This window comes from Maniola jurtina, chromosome 11, assembly GCF_905333055.1.
Source record: "Maniola jurtina chromosome 11, ilManJurt1.1, whole genome shotgun sequence".
Classification (NCBI taxonomy): Eukaryota; Metazoa; Arthropoda; class Insecta; order Lepidoptera; family Nymphalidae; genus Maniola; species Maniola jurtina.
In genome coordinates, this window is record NC_060039.1 from 12,224,255 (window position 1) to 12,242,769 (window position 18,515).

At 36.2% G+C, this 18,515-nt stretch overlaps 1 protein-coding gene across 1 annotated transcript in view; it reads right to left on the reverse strand.

Annotated features, from left to right (window-relative positions):
• Positions 1 to 18,515, reverse strand: part of LOC123869446 (polypeptide N-acetylgalactosaminyltransferase 2) — a 76,557-nt gene that overhangs the window by 57,026 nt on the left and 1,016 nt on the right. The window lies entirely within an intron of this gene.

Below are 18,515 nucleotides of genomic sequence, written 5' to 3' on the forward strand. Positions count from 1 at the left end.
GATTCTATAAAATGAACTCATCATCCCATCATGGTTCAAAAGTGACACCAACCTTAACTGATGTATGTACCAACTACCAAGATCAGACTGAGGACTGTCCTACCACCAAATCCTTAGTCCCCATGAATCAATCCTACCAAAGGAAATCTTTTGTTAACAAAACGCACGTAGATCCTAATTTTTTCAAAATTTACCACCTGACGACACTGTCAAAACTAATAAAGCCAAAACTAACTTCACCGTTTAGGCTACTGATCCCAAATATGTTGGTTTTCAACGGTCAGTGTCTGCCATATTTTTATATAGTGTGGTCATTTAGTCAGTGTCATTCTTACAACCAAGATAAATCTCATTCATTGATATCTCATTGGTTAAAATTAACCTACCCGTTTAGGTTGCAAGCGACGCCAAATGATTTTTTGATACATAAATACAAACATGATTTTCATAAACACAACTTAAATACAGTACCTTCCCTCTGGTGCAATCGGGTAAAACTTAGCCAACTGGTCTCAACTTATGAGTATTGTCGTTTTGTCCTATCTGTTTGTAATATAGGGTTCAAAGATCTTTACCTCGAACGGTCGTCTTTTGTAAAGAATATAAAAAGTATCTTTTTACGTGTCCCGATAAATTTAGATCAATTTACAAGAAAATGTTTTCAAAGGAAAAAGTACAAAAATACTTTTGACACGCTTGTTATTTCTTTCTTTTACTGGTTGCTCCGGGTATTGACTTCCATTCCGGTTTGTGTAAAAGGACCCAGCTTTTTCTAATGCTAAGTGTCGACTTGCGATAAAACTTGCAGAAGTCGTTGTCGTTGTCAATTTCTGCAACTTTTGCTTGATAAAAAATTGACTCGCTGTGATTTTTTACACTAGGTTGTTTACACAGTGCAATGCTTGCTAGATATAATATTTACTGTTCCAAGTTTTTTGCAGTGGGCACTTGGTTTGACTCTCTTATCATATACTACATGATGCCTGCGACTTTGTCCGCATGGATTATGTTTAACAAATCCTGCGAGAACCATGGATTTTTACTACTAAAAGTAGATAGCCCCTGTGATTCACAGAATAATTTATCTCCATTTCAAATTTCAGCCTTTGTCCAGTAGTTTTTGCGTAACAAACACAAACACATATACAAACTTTTGCCTTTATAATGATTCTAGTCATACTAATGTATGCCTAGAACCCTATCATCACAAATATATATGAGTATTTATCATCTAACTGGTCCATCCCGGCTCAGCTCGAATCGAATTTAAAAAATTGGTGAGAAGATAAAAATTGAAAATATCTTGAAACACGTACCTCGGTAGGTTATTTTGCTCGAAAGCCAAAATTTTATATTAATTTACGCGCTACGAACAAGCCTTTTATCATAGATATTCAATATCCCGGGAAACTGCTGAAATAGAAGACGAAGCGTCATTCATAGCTCGGGTCGATGACCGCGCAAAATTTAAATAATAAAGCGGTGTTAAATGTAACAAAATGATTACTGAAACTTTGTGAGGTCTGGTTGTGATTTTTCACATGTTATTTTAAGTAGGCAAGATAGCTAGTATACATATGAAAATGCTTCTTAGATGATTTTTCACATGTTACCTGTGAAAGGGTCCATCTCTACTAAATATCCAGTGCCTTCATGTTGTAAATTCTTTCGGAAACCGATACGGAGGCGATAATCTCAATTAAAATAACTTTCGCTCTGCGGCGTCATTAAACCCGATTTAAGGACCCACGATTTATTCGAATACCTACTTAGTACTTTTAAATACAGCCACTTTTTACTTAATATTTACTACTTACCAACTGAATATTCGCTTAAATTATGATTTATAGGTATTGACCTTATAAGAGTCACTCAGTAAGCGACGGAGTGAGCTATGCTCGGAGTTCATATAGTACGCGACAGGCAATCGGGGTGGGGACGCCCTGCAAACCCGCACAGCCCCCGCACTAATCCGGTGCGGGAGAGTGCGGGCAGAAGTGCGGGTGTGCGGGGCGTCCCCTCGCCTCATATCCCGATTGCCATCTTGACCTATCACGATCAATACGTAGGAGAACTAAGATAACCAACATAGCCCAAAGGGTTGCGAAGCAAAAGTATAGTCCGCGCCAAATAAGTGGTCGCACGTGAACTTAACCGCAAGACCCGTCGCAATAGCATTTTTAGGTGTCAGTGGGGCGCGTGACGCGAGGGTGCGGAACACCACGCGACGCACACTCTTTGGGGTAGGCCAATGTCCAGCTGTGGACGTCCAGCTGAAATGATGATGATGATGACGAAACTAGATGCTCCATCGTCCTAGCAATAAAAATGAGTCCCCGTTCTTAATCAAGCTTATTTGATAGTTGCTGATTTGACTGGATTTGACGAAGCAAGTTCTTACAAAGACATAGAAGGTGTTAATAATTGATTATTCCACGCCTTGATTTCAAGCTGGTTTATATGGAAGGTCCTTCCAAGCTTATCCGTTAGCTTATCAGAACCGGTGCTGGTGGAATAACGCCTTATTTACAGTCTGGGCACATTGCAAGTGAAATTATACGATCGGATGTTATAAGAAATTATTCATGCTAAGTAAATAGCAACTTTCCAAGGGATGAATAAAATATTGCAATTTCCACAGACGAGACGCGGGGCTTGATAAAAAGCTCTTCAGACCTGTCATGAGTCTTTGCGCGTAACAAGCTTGTTTTTAACCCCCCAGCCGACAAAGAGGGGTGTTATAAGTTTGACGTGTGTATCTGTGTATTTATGTGTCTGTCTGTGGCATCGTAGCTCTTAAATTAATGAACCGATTTTAATTTAGTTTTTTTTTTGTTTAAATGGTGGCTTGATCGAGAGTGTTCTTAGCTAGTTATAATCCAAGAAAATCGGTTCAGCCGTTTGAAAGTTATCAGCTCTTTTCTAGTTACTGTAACCTTCACTTGTCGGGGGTGTTATAAATTTTTAATTTACACTTGTTGTATTCTACGCGTATAATTTTTGTCCCAACTCACCCGCTCATTCGTGTAAGATAGGCATCTTTCACGAGCGAGCGTAGACGCATAACGCCGTTACGCTAATCCATATTGCTACTGCAGATTTGAGCGAACATGCTCACATGAACAACGCATGCACGCTCATTAGGTTTATTATAGCGCGCATGTGTGCAATGAACAACGAAAACGCCATTTGGGATCCCCAACCTCACTTCATGAAGCCCTCGGCAACCTGGGCGGTCTACTCGGCTTCTGGAGCGAGCTTGGATGGCTGGAGTGAAGACTTCGGCGGGGAGGGACAACTCACGCACAACCGACGGAAACGTTTAAGTGCGGAAACCAGCCCAGAGAGAAGAAAGAAAAGAAGAAAGCGCGCATGTGTAAACGAACCAGAACGAGCGTAAAACGTGTATGTGAGCGTAAAAAAGCGGAAATCACTCTTACGCATTATTTTATGATATAATTAGATACGCATATTAGTCAAACCTTACGAAGAAAGTAAAGATTAAAAATTGTCTACACAAAACTACCTACCGCCTAGTCTATGGCCTAAACTTTTCTCATTCTAAGAGGAGACTGTGTTCAGTAGTGGACCGCTGACTTAGCTACTCCAGCAATCTCTGTTTATTCAAAAAGACTATTTTCCGATGCAGGCATGATTTATGGAGAAACAAATTATTTCTGTATGTGTGACTAGCTAAAAATAGCCGACATGTACCATTTCTATCGCCATTCAGAATTCTGTGTGTGTTTTTTAAGCCCACAAAAGTAATTATACTAGCTGAAGATAGGCGACATGACGTGATACCATTTCTATTGCCGTCCAGAATTCTGTGTGTTTCTTTATAAGGATCAAATTCCAAAGCGTATAAAGCTTAGTCAGTGAGGCTATCCTACCAATTGCTCGTGCCTTGAATATAAGTGAGGAGTTAAGAGTACTTTCTTATTCGTGTTGAGAATATTATGGATAATCTGGTGATCTGTGGTAAAGGTATTGCATGGTTTCACAATTTTACTTTTGCTTAAATTCTTAGGCGCAACTTACACCTGCAGAGGGAGAACAACTCAAACTAAGATTTATTACTTACACGAAAAAAGCAGTGTAAGATTGTCAGGGTTCATGTTTGTAGGTTTTTTATTCCTCTATAACTTGTAAATGTCTTAACGGATTTAGATGTATGGGGTATCGTTAGAATCCTTAGATCATCGCGAGTGAAATTGGCTATAAATTTTTGAATAAAATTCTATATAATATGTATAGCGGCTGTATTAGGCGGAGTTTCACTTTGAGCTATTTACAAATGGATGTATGTGTTTGGCATTCCTAGAATCCCATCGAAGTAGAAATGAAAATCCAAATAAAATAAAATAAACAAGAGCGTTCAACGTCCTGACTTCCGTTTATTTGAATATTAAAAAAGTGATAAGATAATTTGTTATTGTATTGTTGCATATTACTTCATGTTAAGTATCATCATTTTACTGACTGAATTTTTAAATGCAGTGACTTATTCTACAAAGAATCATTGGTGGACCTTGAGTCTTGATAAACACGACAGGCAAGCAGACAACGATGTGATCCTATAAGAGTTCCTTTTTTCTCAGGAGATCCGGAACTAATAAAAAAATATAGTTTTGGTCTGAATAGATATTATGCATCTGTTCCACCTATAAAATGTCAAGGCAGCCACCTACTCTGCAGCTCTTCCAACACGCATCACGATGTAAATTTATGCTAAAACGATCATTTACATAAAATTTTGTGTCAAGAGTTTATTTAAAAAAAAATCAACCCAGGTTGAAGACGACCTAGTAAATTATATCATCTTACACTTATATATTTTTTTGCATTTTAATCTCATCTATCTACAATTAGATTTCTTATTAAAACAAAATCAGTTATGAATTAATTATCGAATACGTAATTTAATAATTTATGAGTATAAACACGAAGTAACAGTTTTCAAGACTTTTAAGAGGGGGCTCTCCGTCACTCGCTCCATACAAACGTAGTTCGTCTCTCATTGGAATACTAACCAATGAAATTTTGTACAAACGTTCCGGGAACTAATATCTATGCCTGTGGTTTTCCAGATTTCCGTTAAAATATTCGGTTTCAAAGGTACGCGGTCTTAAAAATTCACATACAAATCTTTGAGCCCCTGTAATTTTAAAACTACATCTTTTTAGAAAAATCTAAAATACCACAGGCACAGATATTAGTTTCTAGAATATGTCTGCAAAATTTCATGGACTTTGGTTGCTTAGTATTCAAATGACATTGGAACTACGATTGTATGAAGCGAGTGACGGAGAGAGCCCTGTTAAAAATGCATTATGTAGAACTCTCAGGCATGCAGGTTTCCTCGACGTTTTCTTCCATCGTTAAAGTATGTGATATTTAAATGCTAAAAACGCAACATAAATCCGAAAAATTAGAGATGCGTGCCCGGGATCGTACCCCCGATCTCCCGAATAGAAAGCCGCGCTTTTTTTAAGGTTCCGTACCCGAAAGTGCGCCAACGGAAAACGGAAAGGACCCCATTACTAAGCCTTTGCTATCCGCCCGTCCATCCAACCGTCCGTCTCTTTGTCAGTGGATTGTATGTGAACCGCAGGCAGCGAATTGAAATTTTCAGAGAATGTGTATTTTTATTGCCCCTAAAACAACAAATCCATAGCCATACTTTAATATTATTATAAATGCGAAAGTGTGTCTATCTGTCTGTCTATTTTTTGCACGGCCTAGCAGTTGAACCGATTTTTATGAAATTTGGTAAAGATTAAAGAGTTAGCTTACATCCCGGGGGAGGACACAGGCTACCTTTCACTTTGTGTCTCCACCCCGGTTGCCATCTCAACCTGTCGCGCACTATAGTATGTCTACTCATGTGCTATAGTTGACTTTAACTTAATAAACGAATGCCAGTAACCACTTTCCTGCAGTTGCAAGATTTGCAGTGAGCGAAGTTAAATTACTTCCCTTACGATACGGTAATTGCAATAAGTACTGTTACTATTAGAAAATCTAATCGTTAACAGGTTTGAATTACTTGTGAAACTGTTTTGATTAGAATTTATAATTGCTGCTTTCTGTATTTATAGAATTTACTAGCCAACGCTCGCGACGTCGTCCGCGTGGATTTAAGTTTTTGAATATCCCGTGGGAACTCTTTGGTTTTGCAGGGTAAATAGCAGCTTATCTCACTCTCTAAGTCTTTATCTATACCCGTGCAAACGATCACGTTGATTCGTTGCTTCGTTGCGACATGATTGAAGGAAAAACCAACAAACGATCAAACTAATAAAGCAATAAACACACTTTCGCATTTATAATATGTGCAGTGATGACTACTTAGTGATGGATGTCGTCAAGCGCAAGCCTACCTTGCAATAAAAAAAAACCGGCCAAGTGCAAGTCAGACTCGCGCACCGAGGGTTCCGTACTCGAGATTTTTTTTACATTTTGCATGATAAATCGAAAAATGTTCTATATAAAAATAAATAAAAATCTGTTTTAGTATATACAGGTAAAGCCCTTTCATATGATACCCCACTTGGTATTATAGTTATCGTACTTTGAAAATTGAAACACATTTAAATCTTTTTTATAATGATGTAACTACAAATTCACGGTTTTCGGAGGTTTCCTGTACATGTGCTATAAGACCTACCTACCTGTCAAATTTCATGATTCTAGGTCAACGGGAAGTACCCTATAGGTTTTCTTGACAGACACGACAGGCGGACAGACAGACAGACAACGAAGTGAAATATAAGGGTTCTTTTTTGCTATTCAGGCACGGAATCTTAAGAACAAAGGTAACCCTTCTCTTCGTAGTCGGGTAAAGGTGTCCTCTCACTATATTATGTATTAATATGTATGTCGGTGCCAGTATTAAGGAGTGGTAAACGCTGATAAATCGATATCAATTTTCCGACGGATTGCCACACTACATTTTAAGAGGGCTCTCTCCGTCACTCGTTTCATACAATCGTAGTTCCAATTTCATTTGAATATTAAGCAACCAAAGTCCATGAAATTTTGCAGACATATTCTAAAAACTAATATCTATGTCTGTGGTTTTCCAGATTTCTGTTAAAATATTCGGTTTCAAAGTTACGCGGTCTTAAAAATTTTCATACAAATCTTTGAACCCCTGTAATTTTAAAACTACATATTTTTAGAAAAATCTAAAACACCACAGACACAGATATTAGTTTCTAGAATATGTCTGCAAAATTTCATGGACTTTGGTTGCTTAATATTCAAATGAAATTGGAACTACGATTGTATGAAACGAGTGACGGAGAGAGCCCTGTTAACGGCCAGTTAATTCATTTCCGCGAGGTAATTGCGTTAAAAGTAAAACAATGTCGGGTAGGAACTGGAATATAAAATAACAAATTTGTTTATTGTAATTCGAACCAACTACAATTAATAAAGTTAGTCAAGTGCGTGGCTAAACACGCATAAGGTTACGTATCTATTTTTTTTTTTAACCGACTTCAAAAGAAGGAGGAGGTTCTCAATTCGTCGGAATCTTTTTTCATGTACCAAAATTGTAGTTAAGTACAAAGTAATAATAGTCTAGTAACCACTATGAATGCTGATCTCTAAACAGAGATTTCTTCCAGCTTCCCAACCTAAAAACCTGAAAAAATTAACGAGCTAATACTCAAGGTAAATCACAATATTTTTCGACTCTCTCAAAATATGTATACGAATACTTAATATCATTTACTGTTTTAAAAATACATAATTATCTAATTTAGGTTTCAAAAACATACATAATTTATATTTTTGTAATTTATTTAGAGATTTATTAGAATCATGAATTATTTATTATTTAACGAGTTCAAGTATTATTGCATTAAAATTTTATAATACCTATGTAATAATAATAATTTATTGGCGCACCACAGGCGATTTCTCAAACTTTATGAATAAGTAGTATTTTTTCATTAAATATCTATTTAAAATAAGTGACTCCATGACTATTTATTTAAATTCTTATTAAGTATTTACTAGCTGTGCCCGCGACTTCGTTCGCGTGGAATACTCTGTAGGTACGTTAAAAATGTTCGCCGTGATTCTTTAAATTGACATAACTTTTTTATTTATGAACCGATTGACATGAAATAAACATTAAATGTTAAGTGAAACTTACTACAATATATTATTGAAAACCGTATCTAAATCGAATAAGCTGTTTCTGATATTAGCGTGCACAAACACACAGACAAACAGACAAAAAAATAATTAATTACAATTTCGGGTTCGGCATCGATATAATAACAACCCCTGGTACTTTTTATTTATTTATTTCCATTGTACAGACACCACTTTTCTACAATTTTATTATATGTATATGATAGATTTGAAGCCAAATTACAGGACTGATTTGGTAATTCTCATTACCTACGTAACGGGTTAATTAACAATAATTAATTCGTATTGGTAAATGTTTAATTAAATTGTGTTGATTCGTTTTAAATAACTATAATAACTATTTTTTTTTGCAAAAAATATCCATAATCAACCCAAGAATTGTATCTAGGATAGATATTATATTGTATTAGGGTATAAGTTTAAAATTTAAGTAACATTTTTTTGTATAAAAGTTCACTATATTTCAAAAGTGAAGACAAAATATTAGTATGATTATGTGTTTGTAGGCGTAGCGATAGGTATATATAGGCCACATAGTGTTGGTGTTGGATTTACGTGCCTTTTGACACCTAAAGGCGTAGTCGAAAAATGACCGCCTTGTTACTATAGGCTTGGTTACTATAATAAAATTACACAGGCTCTAACTTAAAAGCTACTTAGATATTTTATCTCATCAAAAATCTAGCAAACTAAAGATACGGATATTAGTTTCTAAAACGCGCCTACAAACACTGAGTTTAATTAATCTAAAAATATAAAAAAAAGCTGGCTGACTGAATGCCTGACTGACTGACTGTACTATCAACGCACGGCTCAAACCACTGGACGGATTGGGCTGAAGTTTGATATGCAGATAGCTATTGAGACGTAAACAAAACAAAGGATTTTTGAAAATCATTGTTCAAAAATCAAAGATTCTCTTAGGCTTTAAAATAGGGAGTTGCAGATAGCTATTGAGACGTAAACATCTGTTAAGAAAGGATTTTTGAAAATTCAACCTCTAAGGCTCTAAAATAGGGGGTTGAAAATTGTGTAGTCTACGTGGACGAAGTCGCGGGCAATTGCTAGTCTATTCAAATAAAAACCCAATAACGTTTGTATGGAGAGTGCTGAAAAGCGCGCAGGAGACATTACAGCAAAGGGCAAAAAGTTTTTGACCATCCTTTTGAATTAAATAAGTACTTTGAAATGTATTTGATACAGAAAATGTTTTCTACTTATTTATGAGCTAATGCTTAAACAAGCAATATTCTAGAGTGTGTACTTACATAGCTACCATTCAGTTATACTTGACTGCGTGAACTCAAACACCTATTGTTTATGAAATTTATTTTTAGCCCTGTGGAACTCACCCTAAATAAACATCCCTTGCCACGCGGTTATTATCGATCCACAGCCTTTGATTTGAAACGAAACTTCCAACCTATATTGCTCTCTTTCTGTTAAACTGATCTGTTTCACAATTTTTCCTATAAAGCTGTCTCATTCTGTCATGAATAGTAAATTATCACGGTCAAAGAGGAAAACGATTGCTAACAACTGGCCTTACAAAGGGAAAACAGGCTTTTGGTTGATTTGCGATATTATTGTATTATTGAAGTATCGATATGCTATGGTCAAAGACATTTAATGCCTATTATATTACTGTACGCTACCTCTTGTATATGCTGAGGTTATTTACCTTTTATTTAAATTGAGGATAATATAATTTATATCATAAAGATTTGAGAACTTGGAAGATATACAAAAGAATAATTAATTAATTATTATTTGAGTTTAAGTCGTTGTCCAGACTGGTTCTCGAACTAAGTTTTTAAGGAGAAAGTATTTGTCTGTCTGGCTGTCTATCTGTTAACTTTTCACATTATATTATATTATAGTATATTCTGCATAACAGATTTTCAAACAAAAACACATTACATACATAACATAAATAACTAATTTATAATTTTATTAATTAAAGCAAATTATATAAAACTAGATGATAGCTATAAAAAAACTAAAAGGATAGATTAGCGAGCTCAAATCTGTTCAAATCGGATATTAGGTATAATTCTTATCAATTAATAAGTACTTAACATTCAATACTTAATCTTATAAATACAAAAGGGTGTCTATCTGTCTATCTACTAGCGTTTCACGGCCTATCCCTTTAACCGATTTTGACGTGTAGTACAAAGATAGCTCGCATCCCGGGGAAGGACAGAGATTACTTTGTCCCGGAAAATCAAAAAGTTCCACGGGATTAAAAAACTTAATCCACGAGGACGAAGACGTAGAAATATAAGTACAAAAGGTGACAGGTAAGACTGACTGATCTATTAAGTTAATAGATCAGTCAGTCAGTCAGCTGTGCGTTGGTTGGACAGATCTGGCTGGCTATGCGGATAGCTTTATGATGTAAACATCCGCTAAGAAAGAATTTTTGAAAATTCAATCCCTAAAGGGACGGTGTAATAAGGGATTGAAATTAATGTACGCGGACGAAGTCACGGGTGTAAGCTAGACTTCAATAAAAATCAGTAACGTTTGTCGCTCACTGAGTCGCTGTTATCTTATCAGATAGGTCCCACATGTTTTGTGGAACACGCTTCCACTGTAGCCCAATAGTCTGCAAGATAAAGTGTGCGCTTCTTATCAGTCAAGCCACCGTTAGTACGGCATGGAGGAATTTAGCATTCCCAGTTATGTCATTTCAACTATTTTTGTGACATAAAAGAAAATTTCAGTTTTCACGATGAAACAAACGCGCGATATCTCAGAAAAAAAAGTATGAAACAATTTCTGTAGATAATTTTATGGTCTACAATATTTATCTGGCCTATTTTATGATTATTTTATTTATTTATGTTTATTTATATTGATTCAACTTACCGTTTAGCTGGTAAATGCAAAAAACCCATTTTTGTGAACTTTGACCTTGAATAACTTACGATACATGAGCGATATTTTATGTGACTTTTGAGACATTTAGAACGCCAAAATGAAGGCATATACCTATCAAAATTCAGCTCATTCCGATATTGACTTCTTTTTTATGCTAAAGTGACTGGGCTATTAAAGAGATAGCTTGCATCCCACAGGACTTTTTGTCCTGGAAAATCAAACACGGTAGTAATCTACGTTTACGAAGTCAATCAATCAATCAATTTATTGCAATTAATTTATTGCTTAGCTTATACGTATTGGTCTTAATCTAAGTTTATAATAAGTACAGCCAAAAGCCATACGGCTATCCGCTTTACGCGGCTTTAGTCGCGGGCATCATCTATTTTGTTCAGAGATATAGCTTGTATCCAGGACAGGGCAACTTTTTATCCTAGAAAATCGATTCCACGGGATAAAAAATTCTAAATCCACGCGTACGAAGTCATATAATTTATTACTATCAAACCACCACAATCGACACAGATAAATGCAACATAGTAAGGTGAAAATATGGGCAGCATAATTTTTTATATAAACAACACACTAACAAACTCGTCAAAGTGGAAATTGAGAAAGTATCCGTGAAATTCGCATTTGGACGCGTGCTGTTTTCAGTACCTATTTGTTTACTTTATTGTCTTTAACTGAACATAGACATAAAAACCGGTCAAGTGCGATTAGGACCGCATATGAAGGGTTCCGTACCATCGTACAAGATATTTTAACATTTTTTAGCTCGTCCACACAGCCTGCGTAAGCGTAGACGTAGCGCGTACTATTGCGTTGTAAATTGTAATGGAACTGTATGAAACATGGCACACCGCTTGCGTAAAGCGTGGACGTATGCGTAACCCGGTGTGTTAGGAGCTTACGCGCGTCACTACGCACGTGTCACGTGTACGCAATTGGTGTGAATTGGCCATTTACGAGCTAGAGACCTGTGACACGCGTACAGACGGACAGCAGAGTGACATTAATAGGCACTATTAGAGCTTTTTGCTAACTACTACTTTTACATACTAATTTTGGGTATGAATCATTTTTTTTTCAGAATGCCTCTGTTGTTCTGATTTCTTTATCTGTAGGTTTCTAAAACTATTCTTTTCAAGCTTACAGCTCTAGTAGTTTATTTTTAAAAGAACGATGTTGAAATCAAATTTTTCTAATTTCTATTTCGATTCTGCACAATACCAACATTAGAAAGGATCTTAAAGGTAACAAATCACAATCGAAACAGTGATAAATTACTTTTTAGATCGCTTGGAGAGATATTTACTTTAAAAAAGTAATGCAACGGAACTCGACAAAAAAAGCGAGGATGATACGAAAAGTGAACGTGCGCGTTGCGTGAATGTCTTAAATTTATATCGTTAGGGTTGTCATCTTACATTATTATAATGACATATTTTTGTCTTTAATCTTAATGTAATATTAACAGAGGACTCTTCGTCACTCGCTCCATGCTAAGTGCAGTCTTTTATTTTCGCCTTTCAAAATAAGTTATTATATTTACATAGATCTTTAAAGATCCGCCTTTTATTCACCAAAATGTTTTACCGAAGAATGAACTCGTCTTTTGACAGGTTCTATATTGAAAATCTGTTTTAGGTGATTGAAAGTGTAGGCCTCTACAATATTTATTTTTATGCTTGGAATTTATACTGCACTTTTTTAAGCAGTATTTTTTATCAGTTAATCCAATTCACTCTTTTGTTTTGGCTTAAAAGCTTTCATCTAGGTTATCCCTATCCCTTTGGCTATTTTTCTATTCGTTCTCCTGTTCGTCTGATTGCTTTAAAAAAAACTAATCAATGTTCAATCTTCAAATAGATTTTTTTAAATTATTTAATCAGTATAGGTACACCCCCAGATATTCTTGGATCCTTGAGTGTCGTGAATGGTATCTAGTTTTATTAAAAAATTATTATTACTACGTTTCTATCTAACAAATCTATTTCTTTGTTTTAGCAACTACCCTTATGACACCGACGCAAAAGTCAGCGAATTTTGGTCCTGAACGTTGACTCATAAAATGAAATTCCAGTTTTAAATTCCCTTTTATTTCAAATACAATCACACTAATATTATAAAGGCGAAAGTTTGTATGTGTGTGTTTGTTTGTTTGTTCCTCCTTCACGCAAAAACTACTGGACGGATTTGGCTGAAATTTAGAATAGAGATAGATTATACCCTGGATTAGCACATAGGCTACTTTTTATCCCGGAAAATCAAAGAGTTCCCACGGGAATTTTAAAAGCCTACATCCACGCGAACGAAGTCGCGGGCATCGGCTAGTTATTATTAAAGGAGTAAGCAAATCGATGGAGTCAGCCCTAATTAAAAACCAACCTGCCAAACACGATATGCGGTTACAAGGCGAACTTTACGAGAATAAAAATGAAAGCTGCGTGCACGGGACCGTCGGATAAAAGTATTTGTTTTGTTGTGGCGCCTGCACTGTTGAAACAAGGGTAGCAACGATCTAGACATACTAGATATGACCTTACAAGGATGAAAAAAGTTAGTATAACCCGCTCGCAGAAGGTTTGGAGATGGCACAGACCGCAACCCGCGCCTGTTTTTAGGGTTCTGTACCTCTTTTTTTTATTCACTATAGGCAAGCGCTTGACCACAATCACACCTGATGGAAAGTGATGGTCTACGATGGGACGCGTTTACCTAGAAGGTGCGTATTCACTCTTGTTTTAAAGAAAAACCCCAAAAGGAAAAACGGAACCCTGATAGGATCACTTTGTTGTCTGTCTGTCTGTCCGCCTGTCCGTCTGTGCAAGTCCGACTCGCACTTGGACGGATTTTTTATTACAGACACTCGCAAGTCTATTATTATTATTATACACTTTATTTGGACCACTACAAAAAGGATTACAGTATAAGTACAAAAAACAGACATAAGGAGGATACAAAAGGCGACCTTATCGCTAATTAGCAATCTCTACCAGGCAACCTTAAGAATATGAAAATATGAGGAAAAAGACAGCAGGTGGTGTAAATAAATAATAAATAAATAGAAGAGGTCGGCTATTTTGCTGCATCCGAGTTAGGTATACGTATTTGTAATGAAAAGCAGCGTCTACAGACAAGGCTCTGGTGACCGATAAATGGCGGTATAGTCATTTCGAATTGGATAGACTGGATAAATGACTTGGGCTGCGACACCAGTGCGACCAGACAATTGCCCTGCCATGACTACTGGATAATAACATGGATTATCTGATAAAACCTTCTATGAGTTAGGAAACAAAAAATCACTGCGAATCGATCTTTTAGTGGTTGGTTTAGTTCAGTTTCCCTCGATCGATTAGCATTGGACCTAACTTGGAAATAGATTTTTTGTCAAGAAGAAATTGGAAATTAACATTTTTATTCAGTGAGTGTTTAAGACATTTTAAGTGATTGAAGGGTTGAGTTGAAAATATCCTCTTTCCTGGAAAACGGTTAGTAAAAATGAAAAGAGGTACTAATGCTCAAAGCTGCCCGCTTGATAAAGCGTGCCAGAGACATTGTAAAGAAAACTCTCCAATTAATACAAGCTCTTTATTTATATTTAAAAAAGAATATTAGTCATGTTAAATGACTAATATTCCCCTTTCCTCTCCAACTAAGCGTCAGGCTTGTGCTAGGAGTAGGTACGACAATAGTGCAACGGGCGGGGTTTGAACCGTCGACCTTTCGGTTTTCAGTCCACACCTTTATCAGTTGAGCTGTTGAGGCTCTCTTTCTCTGTCATATCCAGTACCTTTACATGCATGTAAAAGACTTAAATTTTATTAATTACACGCGCACGGTTAATATATAAAGCCGATTTTAATCTCCATACCTTATTTGCGTTCAGTACGACACGCACAGGCTTGTTACATGCATAAAGTACTTATACTATAAAGCTTAATTATTTTGTACACCCATCGAAAAACACTTACCTACTTAAATAAGTACTTATTTAAATAACTTCAAAAGTTCAGCTTCCGGATTTATTTTTAACCGACTCAAAAGTGAGGAGATATTCAATTCAAATTCGATCGGTCGATTTAAGCTCCAGTTGCATGACAGGCGGTTAAAGTTACATTACGGTTACGGTTAAATTTTAAATATTTACAAAATGGATCTGCAAGCCAGTGTCTCCCAGGCTTTGTTATATTTTGGACAAAAATTTACTAACCGATCAACGTGTAATCTTAATCATTGAGGTTTAGATATTGAATTGAGTCACCCATTTCGCTTTTTATTGGTGGGCATGTACATTAACAGGGCTCTCTTCGTCACTCGTTTCATACAATCGTAGTTCCAATTTCATTTGAATATTAAGCAACCAAAGTCCATGAAATTTTGCAGACATATTCTAGAAACTAATATCTGTGTCTGTGGTGTTTTAGATTTTCTAAAAATATGTAGTTTTAAAATTACAGGGGCTCAAAGATTTGTATGAAAATTTTTAAGACCCTGTAACTTTGAAATCGAATATTTTAACAGAAACCTGGAAAACCACAGACATAGATATTAGTTTCCAGAATATATCTGCAAAATTTCATGGACTTTGGTTACTGTATTGTAATAATGTAATAAACAAACTGTCGCAGAAGCCCAAAAACGATCCTAAGCGTCGGAGTAAGTATAATAACGGCCAATTACGGGCGATAATTCAGTGTTCAACGCTAAAAGATAGGGCCAGCGAGCTCATTTGACATTTACTTTTAATCCATTGAAGGTTTTCTACGAAAAATTATTATCAATCGATGTCCAATAAGTTCGGTGGCTAACATTGTGTTAGAGACTTAGTTAGTGAATCGCCCGCTTGATCCGATTTGTATGGAAAATATTGTGGTGCCGATTTGGATGCAATCATACTTAAATTTTCATAGACCCGATCCAATTCTTACGGAGGAAAAAGACGAGACAACACAGACGAGCTATTGACTTCCATTCCATTCCATGAGCGTAAAATAAGATATGAATATAAATCGGTCGCAGATAAAAAGCGGTCGCTTGCGTTAGGTCTAATATGCCAATGAGCAAATATTGACCAACGTAAATAAACGACAATGGTAATGCTAAGCAGCTTCCACTAGTAATCTAACAGGTGCAGTTTTATTGATCTTAGAGACCTTCCTGGCGCAGTGGTGAGCGCCGTGGTCTTATCAGTGGGAGTTCCTGGGTTTGATTTCCGATAGGGGAAACTTGGAATTTTATAATTACTTCCTCTGGTCTGGTCTGGTGGGAGGCTTGGGCCTTGGCTAGTTATTATCCTACCAGCAAAGCGGTGCCGCCAAGCGATTTAGTAGTCCAGTTTTTTTTTTAGTGAAAATAGTAATAGTGAATTTTTTTTTTTTTTTTTCTTATTTAAAGAGCTGGGTCACTAGTGTGACCAAAGAATGAATTCTAGCCCCATAAACCTACCGCTATACAAAACATCACATATTTTTATTACTACAGTCAAAGACCCTATAGTATATCTAATAAATGAAGAAAAATAATATAACGCCGCGGATACACCTGTAAGTTTTACTCACGTAAGTAGCTTATATATGATTAACTTACAACTTTACTAATGTAAACACCCGCATAAGTACATTTACATTAGTAAAGTTGTCAGTTAATTACGTAAGCTACTTATGAGATTAAAACTTACAGGTGTAATGTGGCCAAAGATCTTTCGCGTCTACAAAAAGATCCTACCTGCTGAGCGTTTTTATTTTTAATCTTAGATATTATTTCTAAATGTTCATAGATTGCATAATAATATAGGACTTTGTTAACAATTAATTATTCTGTGAGTTTGCAAATAAATCGATTTATTTTGAATAGAAATTCAACATTATCTAATGCTAGCTTTCCATATCATTAGATATGTGAATTGATTAGTATTTTAAACTGCATTTTAGTTTGACATTAAACCGAAAACTAGCTTTTTTAACCCCCGACCAAAAAAGAGGGGTGTTATAAGTTTGACGTGTGTATGTGTGTATCTGTGTATCTGTGTATCTGTCTGTGGCATCGTAGCTCCTAAACAAATGAACCGATTTTAATTTAGTTTTTTTGTTTGAAAGGTGGCTTGATCGAGAGTGTTCTTAGCTATAATTCAAGAAAATCGGTTCAGCCGTTTGAAAGTTATCAGCTCTTTTCTAGTTATTACTGTAACCTTCACTTGTCGGGGGTGTTATAAATTTTTAATTTACACTTGTTGACTAACTGCAGCTGCATAGAATTAATTCATTATTTATTTCCCCCCATTTCTCTGAAATGCAGAATTGTCTCATTTAGTTTCGTAAGAAAAAAAAACAAATCCATAATATTCCTTGTATATGTATGTCTGTCCCACTTTTCCACGACCTATCCGCTTAACCTATTTTAACGAAAGTTAGTACAGAGATAACTCGCATTCCGGAGATGCACATACCTAGGTTAAAATTACCTAGGGAGGTATGTATGTCCGTCTGTATTGCGGAAAATCAAAAAGTTCCCACGGGATTTTTATAAATCAAAATCCACGCAGACAAAGTTGTGGGTATCATCCAAACAAATAATATATTGATTACTAGTTATAAAAGCCCGTCATGCATCCATTGACAGATTTATGTTGGAAAACTTCACGCAAGTGCCAACAATAACTGTACGAAATTTCAACTTATTCGGATGAACGATGCGGGAACGCATTGGTAACGAACGAACCAACACACACACATTCATTTTTATACTTACACTAGTTTTTGTAATCATATATTATAGGTAGGTCATTTTTGCCCTCGCATATCTATGTAAGGGCTAACCCTATAAATGCGTTGGTATCAATTAAAGGATATATCCAATTAATGATTAATTAATATCATTTAATTCTTGTTAACTAGGAACCGTTAATTGTCTATTTATTTATAAAGAAAAGATATCGAATACGTTTTGGAAGTTGGTGTCTATTTTGTGAAAGTTTATTAATTAAATTAGACATATTGAAAGGAATTCATAAAATAATCTCTCCCTTAAGGCTGCGTTCCAACTGATGTGGAGCTGCGCGAAGTGGAGCGGGGCGAAGTGAGGCTGAACTGAGCTGAGCTGAGCAGATTAGAGCTGCATTAAGCCGTGTTCCGACCAGTCTTTGTCTACTCTAACCGCTGCGCCGCACCGTCCTGCTACCCTCCGATTCGTGACCTCCGCTCGGCACCACAGCTTGCTCGACTCCGTTCTGTCCAGCACTGTCGAGCACTGCGATCGGTCATTGGTGCTATTCACGGTCCACTCCGCTCCACTCCACCCAGCTCCACGTTAGTGCAAATGCACCCTAAAACGTGTAGTTAATGAAGAGAAGATCCGTGTTCAGTGACAGGCCGGGGATGAGATTATGATGATGATCCAGACGACTGAACTCATTGTAAGTAATTGTACTACCATTCATATAAATGAATTATCTG